Raw genomic sequence first — 9997 nt, 5'->3', positions numbered from 1 at the left:
TTTTTTTTTTTTTTTTTTTTTTTTTTTTTCAAGTTAAGCTTCATGAATAATATCGTGATACGTACATCACATATTTATTCGTCGCTTATGCTAATTAACTGTATCAGACTTGCGGATTTATACTGTAAGTCAGTCTCTGCGGTTTCTTTTTTATAACAAGTATAAAGTCTGTGAGGTATCTGCTGTCTAATCAAGGTCTATTTAGCTTTACCTTAGTAATAACATGTCATTTTTTTTTTTTATTTTAATTAAGTTGCTACCTTTTTTTTTTACTGACCCACATTTTGAACTAAACCTCGATCGAGGTTCGGTTCATTTTTTTTTTCTTTCAATTTTCGCGACCGGCACTTTGCGATAAAAGCTGCGGTAACTTTAAAAGTTTTCAACGTCTCGGCTCGTGAAGCTATCGACGGATCTGAGAACGACCGAAAACTATTTAGAGTGCAGTTAGGATTTTATGGCAGATTCCTAAGAATGGGAGCAATGCAATTTGGTGCGTTTGCCAGTAGAATTGCATTGTTATTCTTTGAAATTCTTTGACTCATGCCCAAATCTCAAGCTTCCCTGAGGCCATGGAAATCATTAGCACTTTGAACTTATACCGGCTGACTTATAAGTCATGTGCCCGAGCTTATCGCTATATAGCGTGTAATCACGTGCCTGACAGCACCTTAATATAATATAGCACACCTGTAAATTCTTAGGGTTGCTCAAACTACTTTTGCCTAACGCCCTGGACGTGTTGTTTATTCAAAAGCGTGACTGGTGTAATACTATCTTTTTTGTGGGGTGGTAAAAAGATTTTTTTTCTCAGTACAATAAAAATGACTGCAGATGAAACTTTTAATCAGTGAATTTAATGAAGGTTATACGAGAAATAGTAAGAGCTAGATGAGAATCAAGTGCATGTCGAAATAAAGAATAATCTTAAAAAAAAAATTGATTTTTTCACTCACTATCGACGATAAACTTATCGAAATTTTCTCTCACGTAAATTGAGGGTACAAACTTATCTGGATCTACCCTCGGAATCTCCTCTGTCTGTCTCTTGAAAACAGAAGGATTATCACAAGACACTTAGCCGGATTGGTCCATAAATATTAGAGAGGTGTCACGTGTGAACTCTGGATCCTCCGATATAGAACATTGAGTTCATTGCAACGTCCTTGACGTATCCCCCCATAGAATCATCTTTCCCTATGGTATATCAAACGTCCCAACGAAAAAGATATTTTACATAGTGTCCCAAGGGGATGAATTTCTCCCAAAAAGAGCAAAGGGAATGTCTAGCCATTCGCAATGTATGACGACAAAGTGAAGTAGAAACGGTGGAAATTGAATCGGTGCGTGTATCCTAGGGTCCTTAACCTTTGACCAGCAGAAGCATTTGGTATCTCGAGCAGGGTAACTTTCGACCTTTGACATTAGCGATCCGCGCACTTTAACCCATTTGAATTGAACTCGGTTTCAGCGACCCCGTATCACCGTTATCGCTACTAATATCCAACCCCTATAACAGCCCCAGATTTTACCTAGAACCCGTTATACGATTTCTCCCGAATTTCTTCATTATTGTTCCTTACCACTGCTCCCTACCTTATCGACCGGTATCTACATCTCGCGTATGTAACAACATTGTAGAACGTGTCTCCCGTGTGGTTTCTACTGACGTAACGATTTTTCTCAGGGCCGCCACCCCTCGCCGGCAGTGCGTTCCCTCGGAAAATCGTTAAATTGATTTACGTTCCTTTTTCCCGCGGTTGCAGGGCTTAAGGGTGCCTGAGAGGAATAATGGTACAGCCGACTAGAGAGGAGTGGATGGCTTTCGCGAGAGGAAGGGAATTACGGGAATAAAATAAAACTGAAAGACTTCACCGTCCTCAAAAGTGCGGCCCGTCGTGTCCTGGCTCGAGGAGGATAATGAAAATTCGCTTCGAAGAATTTGTGCGTGCGGTCCTGCAAGTTTTGTTCATCTGGCTCCATTGACCTTGCAGCATCCGAGAGACTCGGAGGGCTGGGATCTCTTTTTCTTTCGTTCTTACGCGAGCATTCTTTTCTTCATATTTTTATTATGGAACGCGATGAAATTTGTGGCCTCTTTTCTTTTTTTTTCTTTTGTTTTTCTTTTATAATATAATCGATATGCCGGCTATTTTGGAATTAAATTCAAGACATTCTTTCGCGGCTGAGGCTGCTTTGTGGAAAATCGTCGATTATTTGAAGTCGGTTCAATTGTACTGTTCGATCAACGTGACGATCGGGGAATCATTAGAGTTCGTCTCTTTGGGAAGCTGCCACTGTGTGTGCGCTGCTGTATTAATTCGACTCTGTCGCTTTGCCCTGGATTACTCTGCTTTGTTTCGCGCGGTACTTGGAACTGTTGCAAAAGTTGGTACTGCCTTCGAAACTTTTGGATGCATTTAAGATGGCGCCGGGAGAGAGAGAGAGAGAGAGAGACCAAAGTTTATTATACTAGGGCAGGTTGCCCTGGAAGTATAAAATACAGAACAGTGTTCAAGAAAAAAATTGATAATGATAATAACATAATAAAATAATACATATTTACATAAATATAATTAATAGTAATAGTAAGATTACCGCTAATATGAGGAAACTACGCTAGCTATATACATGTTTATAGTTAAACGCTAAGAAGCCACGCATGCAGCGCATTTTTGAAAGGTGGCACGGCGGTTATCTCACGGATGCTGCTAGGTACGGAGTTCCAAAACATAATCCCAGATATAAGAACTGACTTTTGGTAAGTTGAGGTGCGACAGCGGGGAACGACAAGGTCGAGGGGATGTGATCTTGTCACAGGCGCAGTAGCATCTCTGGAGGAACAAAGAGTTAATTTGTTGGAGATGAAAAGTGGTAAGCGATTGTAGACCGCCCCGTGTATCAAGACCCCTAGGAAATACTGTCGCCGCTGCGCAACACTCAACCATTTCAACGCACGAAAACTAGGCGTGATGTGGTCATATTTACGAAGACCCAAAATAAAACGAGCACCGGCATTTAAGACTCGTTGTAGTCTGATGTTTTCTTCCACAGTCATGTCAAGTATCGCTACAGAGCAGTAGTCGATGAGCGGTAAAATCAGAGAGGAAACGAGTTTCATCTTTATTGCCTTAGGTAGAGAGTGTCCATTTGCCTTTAGTTGGTACAGCGTTTTGTATGCCCTATTGCAGATGCTGGTTATCTGCTCTTGCCAGTCAAGTGACGGGGATACAAAAATACCCAAGCTCTTTACCAAGTTCGTGAACGGGATCGCGCAACCGCAATCGCAAAGAGAGAGAGAGAGAGAGAGAGAGAGTGTCGGTACTTTGTTAGGGTGTATTTGTCTCTTAAACGTAGTTCGATTATCTCGAGTTCCTTATCTCTCTCACGTGTGACTATCCTCGTTCCACTTCGCTGGTCTGGACATGAGATTACTGTGATCTTGTTAAAATTTTACACGGGATGATTTATCTCACGATACGCGAAACTGATGCAATCCTTGGAAGGATGCTGCTCGGGAAATTTCAGGGACGAGTGACGCAGTTGAAAAATACGAATGACTCGAGCAAGAGATAAATAATAGACATATGAGAATGAGAATTTTGGTCGAATAAAATTCTGTAGGACCATTTTGCATTTTCCGGATCTTCCATGGATCTCTTCTGGATCTCTTTCATGGATCTGAGAGATCTTAACTATTTTCCCTAGGCATCCATAGAAGTTCACGTGGCAAGAAAGTGATATACGGTCTGCAGGTGGTGGTTGCCGCGCAGAATAGTTACTAGAATATTTAAAAGTCACTAGACGACGACGAAGAGCGTCGCGACGTTGGGCGTCCATGTAAAATCCTTTTAAAAGTTGAAAAAAAGCGTCGGGGCCGCTACTTCATTGGCTTTCACAGTTCGTACAATTTCAAGTCCTCTCGCTCCCTCGTTCCTTCTTGCTCCTTTGCCTGCGTCCTTCGGTACCTTGTCCTGTGAAAGAGAAAGAGAGAGATAGGCTTAAGAGATTTAGGCAGAGCAAAAAGAGACGAGACTTCAATACCACCCTCGAATTCAATTGAATTTCTCTCGTCTTGGTGTTTGTGGAAAATTTTCCAAATTCCACTAATACCAGATACGGCTTTTTAGGAAATCAGATGTAGAGACTTGACTTATCGACCGAGCTTAATTCTTTAATTTAAACAAATTCCATAAGTCATTCACCGCTTGTCCCTTTTTTACATAGAAGAAATAAAGAGCCATAGAGACTCTGGGATTTATGGGAAAAAGTGGGCGCTGGGCCAGCCCCATGGGCAATCAGCGAGCTTCTGCCGGCAGGCTGGATGTGACGTATGTGAACACGTTCCAATGAGAGCCCGAAGGACGCGAAGTATAGAAAGGAGCGTCAGAGTACAGAAGCAGAAGATGCTGCTGGATTCCAGTAACTTCCAGGAGTCACGCGCACAGCCAACTAATACGAGACAGCGTGAGCAGAATATTTCATTTATCCTTTCCTTTTCCTTGGGCTATCCCGTATCCTGCGGGATCTGCGTGTTATTCTTACTTGTATATACACACATATATATAAGAAAGACTTTCACCTGTCCTCTCCTTTTTTCCTTACGGAGACATCCGGCTAAGTTTTCAGGACGAATGGGGTAGGAGTCCTTTATTTATTTTCTTCTTTTATTTTCTCTCTTTAACACAAACTCTTGTCCCCACTGATACTAGGGGTCCCGTGGGATAAGAAGAGGACGATAACCGTCGGAACGTATCGCCGAAGGAGGTCAATCCTATCGTATGGACGAAACGATTCAATTATTTATCAGCATTACCATTTTCATGCTAACGAAAGTGAACTACCAACCGACATGGACGTAGGAAGGGGAGGCTCTCGTAACGCTTAACACTTTCTTCCTTGAACTGCCAAAGAATTCCGCTGGCGACTATGAATAATTAAAGGCTCGAGCTAAATTTGCAATTCTTAGCGAACAGACGCCCTTGCGCTAAACATAAGTTCAACCTGCAAAATAAAAATCACAAAGTCATAGGGAAGCAATGTCAGCGTAACCATTTTGTCAAATTATCCAAGTAGACGACGATGTTCTGTATCCTGTTTAAGAAACGAATTATGAATTTGTAATTTGAAATTCTTTACGCGAGAAGGATATTTGTGGAATTTTTGAAAAATTTGTAAATTTTCGATATAATTAATTGGCTCGAAGAGATAATGTCGAATATAAGTATTAGATCTTAGTCTTTGTCAAATTCGTAGAGGGTGCTGGATCTGCGATCAGGGGGAAGGAATGAGCGAATGATAGGACGTGCCTTGTTTATTACACTAGTACATGTATCTAGAATACGATATCGCGACTGTCGGTCAACATGTTCTGTATTAAGTTTGTTAAAGGGTCGCGATAGAGATAGAGCGTGCGTTTATTTTAGGTACTCTGTGTATACGTGACAATGGATTTATGTTACGTGGCAAGATACATATATGTATACTATATGCCCTTTGATTGGGCATTTACCGTCATCGTGCGTACGACTACTCTATGAATGTTATATCGTATATTCTGTGATAGAGCAAGATAGCTTTATATGTTTATATAGGGATAAAATATATATATATATATATACACACAATGTCTACCTACCTACATATAGGCGAGAATTTTACACGATAGAATTAAATAACCATGACGCGCACGCGACATAAGACACGCGATTAACTACGTGTTGCTGCTGTGGGATCTTTTCCCTGTGCTGTTTATGATTAAGAAATTTCTCCGAATAATCATGCGAATTCAGATAGTCCGTAACGAAGTATAGCAGTATAATTAGAGGTCGTATCTAAGATAGTTTCTGGATTTTGAATTTTCGCGGGTATCAATAAGAATTTTTCATTGCGCCTTTAGCATCGATCATGCAATGACAAGACGAACATCCATCGAGGTGCCGAGTTTGCTTTTCAATATGCGCGGAAGATAAATTTGCGTCTGTTAAGCAGCGACAGAATCGAGACAAGCATCCTTGGGTGACTCTTTGACGGGAATTCGAAAAGGGGTTGAATAACGTTGGGACATTTTTTTGACACAGAGGGTGATGACGTTTCGTCGAAATGGTCAGGGGTCAGGAAAACGTATAAGGGGTGGGTGCTATTAGTCAGGCTAAAATCTACGGAAAATTTGTCATTGACGAAGCTCACGCACCTCGTGCCTCGAAGCCACGTGTGCGGGATCGTGAACTTAAAAATTATTGAAATCAATTGCGAGCCTGGAAAACTTTTTTTTGTCACTCAAGCCAAGTCAAAGCTTTCAGAGATTCCCTTTTTCCATTTCTGAGGTTTTTTCCCTCAAGATAGGTTATTTCATCTTCTACAGCCTACTTTATTCGCACCCTCTTTTCGCTCTCACCCCGTGCTCCGTTCATCTCGATTCGACCCTCGTCACTACAACCCTTCACGTATAAATATATAGGGCAGACGTATCTTAGCATTGCAATCTGCAATCAAAATTGGATGAGTTTGTTTGTCGTAAAATTTACGGGGGTAAAAAGTGAAGGAAAAAAAAAAAGTTATGTCTTTTATGTTTTTTCGGTACTTGCTCGTAACTGTGTTGACGCAAGTACTAATTACGTCATGACAGACGTACCATTTATTTTACCCTAGGAAAAATGTCCTGTCTGTAACAACGTGCGATATTAACTGCTCGTAGAGTTTCGGCGAGTAAAATCGATTCGACACTGACTTCAATTGGGACAGATAAAGCGCCTTGATAAGTCTAACCGAGAGATTCGAAAAGAACGATAAACTCATATCGGCTGATTCGTCGGTTTTATAGGAAAACTTCGTTAAAAAGAAAAATATTCTTGCAACGACAAATGTACCTTAACCATTTTTAATACTCCACCTACCAATTACAGCGGACAGACTCATTGATTAGGATTGATAAATGGAATTCTTTTTAACGTGGGTATATTCAATTTTTATAAGTGAAATATCGATTGCGCTTTTCTGCAATCACCAAACATTCATTGACTATTCAGCGCGCATAGTTCGTACGATCCTGTAAGAAACCGACGCGGAGTTCCTTCTTATTCCCTTAACCGGCTATCGTCCCCTTTAGGGAGTACATGCAGGCGTAAACTGAGATTACAGTATTACCTTCTTTGGATTATTTAACTTTCCACTACGTCATTTCGCGTTGATGTATCCCACTGTGGAATTCCTGTAAGATTGGCTACACTATTGCTGTTTCTGTTAGTTATTGCGTTTGCCGTTGGCGGCGCTAGCTCCGTCGAATACGCCGCTTCTTACCAATGTTATTAACCAAAGCATTTTGTGACAACTTACTCGCCCTCATTCGCTCGTGGACGGTACAACGGTACGTAGGTCTTGGAAGTAGGAGTTGAAAACAGCTGATCATCCAAGTAAGATCCCTCGTATTAATGGAACCGTAAATATTCTCACAGACTTATATTAATTTAACATTATCGTATATTCTGCTGAAGGGCTAAGGCGCGTCATTTTTCGTCTTTGTCGTTTAATAACTTATACTACGTTGCTTTATAATCATAATCAAATGTTGCGTACGTGTGATAACGATGACCCTGATTTTGGACACTAAGCAGACAGGCGATATCCGATAAAAAAAATGGTATGCTTCCCTAGCCAAAATATAACCTTGCGAACGTGACATAGATATTCGTTGACGTCGCCCGAGGATGCTTTGTACGTTATTATATCGCCCGATAATATTCAGTGCCGTATATCGAGTATTGATGATATTAATTTTTGAACGTGGATGGATTTTCCGTTAGCTCGCAGCGAGGAAGAATTGAAAGAATTACGTCATAGGGAAATCAGGGAATCAAATAGTAATCGATGTGAAAGCATGTTTAAAAAATAATTAGATAAATATATATTATAAAAGCTCGACCTGTTTAGCGTTATAGATATATCAGTGGGAAGTGTTAATTAAGAAGATATAATAATTTAATTATAGATTATTGATAGAATTCATATCTCTTTATGTACATTATATTCACACACGAGCAGTCGCTTTGTTCGTGGTGCATTATGGGACTTTTGAAAGTGTGTGAAAGCTCTCTCGAAAGCTTTTATTATGGAATTAGTATCTTCATTGGAATTTCTATCGGTAGAATCAGTAGTCATTGATACTTAGCATTTTTCTACCGATCACTTGTAACAAGCACATAGATTGGTGATAGTACGGTGAAAATATTTTTTTTTTTTCTTTAAATCCGTGACGTTTCCAACCCTTCTTATCAGTCTGACAGCCAATATCTGATTTAATGCAAATCAGCAGATATTCTTACCCCTTAAATTGGCTAGATTCAATTGGACTGCCTAGAAGTAGAGGACTGATTGGCTATCGACGGATTGGACATTGAACGAATAGAGTCATTGGTCTTTCGTTACAAGGCTTTCTGACATTTATTTATTTAGCTAATAGATAGTGTCTACATTTTGTAAGAAACAAATTGAGACGAAATTGAATTTTCAATTAAAGTCAATTTTGAATCGATGCACTCGTACGGGTTGGCTGCTCGGAGGTTAACAATGATATTTGAAAAAGGTTTAGTGCAATGTTCCATAGGGTTTCTTTCTATCGTAAAGTAAGAATAGAACGAAGATCCCCCATGCGATCTTATACTTCTCATAGGAGATTCAAGCAGAATCGAATTTTGAATTTTTCAAATTTTAAAGAGGATCGGAAACTATTTGCCGTCGGTCAGGGAGACAAGAGAGGCGTAGATGTATGTGGATATTGGGATAAGCTTTGAATAAAATTGCAGCGCGTTTCCGTAGTTCTGGGCGGTTGGGATTCGGTTCGAGATGAAGGATGATGAGGGTGGTTTTCGCATAACGCGCCTGATAAAATAGTGGCGAGATAATAAAAAAAAAAAAGAAAAAAAAATCGAATTTACGAGGCCGGAAGGTATGGCTTTGATAAAGGGCCGAATATTTGGCAGTTTCGTATTGGCATCCGGCGGATCCTCGGATGTTGAGTCAAGCTTGCGGATCAAGGGTTAATGGCGAAGGGTTGAATGACTATGGAGTACAGTCAGCTGGAACCGCAGAAAACTAAAGATCCGGGAAAGCGGCTTACCCCGTATTTATTCGTCGAAGGGGGTCTCAAGGAAAATCATATAAAGCACCATTGAGCACGTTTATAATGGTTATTGCTTAAGGTAAAATAGGGATTCTTGGCATTATTTCAACAATTTTCACGACCCCATTGCGATGACACTGATTTCTCGATCACGTACGAGTCACGTTTTCGGCATTTAAAATAGAACGAGTATTTCTCTCTCTCTCTTTCGATACGGTTAACTACACCGATTTCTCGTTAGTTGAAAATTAGCCCTTAGTTTGTTTTAGTATTTATTTTATTTTTTTTATTTTTAAGTATATTTCAGTATTTTGATTTTACACTCTATTTCCCCAAAGGCGAGTGACTCGAGTAGCATTCAGATTGGGGGTATACGTAATTTTTAATTAACATTCACATAAGTGGCTGAGGAATGTGCGTTTTCTAAAGTATTGCATGTACTATAGATATAGACTCGACTAGTCGTCCGTGACGTCTAGCGTGTAGAAAATTTGCAAAGAGGGTAAAAACTCGTAGATGGAAATATCAAAAGACTATCGACGGATTAATAAAGATATAGGATGGCTAGATGTAAATAGAAAAAGTCGTGAAAGCTTTCAGAAAAGTATTAGTATCGAAAAAATATATTTTCATAGACGTGTACTCGTGTTTATCGTTTGCGAATTTGCCAAGCCTGGTAATCCTATATACATTTTCCAGTAATGGCAAAGACGTGAAAATGGCTGGCACTCTACGGAAAAGAAAAAGAAAATCTCGCCGTAGGCGTTCGATTATTCGTGCAAGAGTGGCAGAGGGACATCGGCAACGGCAAAAGCAATGGCAATGGCACAGCAGAAGGTTGCAGATTGATATTGGATTCGCGAAATGGGATAAGTGGGG

General features: G+C 40.1%; 1 protein-coding gene across 7 annotated transcripts in view; it reads left to right on the top strand.

Annotated features, from left to right (window-relative positions):
- The window catches only part of LOC107272481 (5-hydroxytryptamine receptor), a 95855-nt gene that overhangs the window by 15905 nt on the left and 69953 nt on the right, over positions 1–9997 (top strand). For 3 of the 7 annotated variants that reach the window (XM_025089792.1, XM_025089790.1, XM_025089791.1), the window contains exon 4: positions 4228–4467. The exons of 2 other annotated variants lie outside the window; for them this stretch is intronic. The gene's annotated coding sequence lies outside the window, so the exon portion shown is untranslated. Of the gene's footprint in view, positions 1–4227; positions 4468–7334; positions 7413–9853; positions 9956–9997 lie in introns of those variants that run through there. 2 more of the 7 variants (XM_015749677.2, XM_025089793.1) reach the window with 2 other exon arrangements.

The sequence above is a fragment of the Cephus cinctus genome, unplaced genomic scaffold (assembly GCF_000341935.2).
Source record: "Cephus cinctus unplaced genomic scaffold, Ccin1 Ccin1_scaffold1184, whole genome shotgun sequence".
NCBI lineage: Eukaryota > Metazoa > Arthropoda > Insecta > Hymenoptera > Cephidae > Cephus > Cephus cinctus.
The sequence above is the reverse complement of the archived record's forward strand: the minus strand, read 5'-3'. Positions and strand labels throughout refer to the sequence as shown.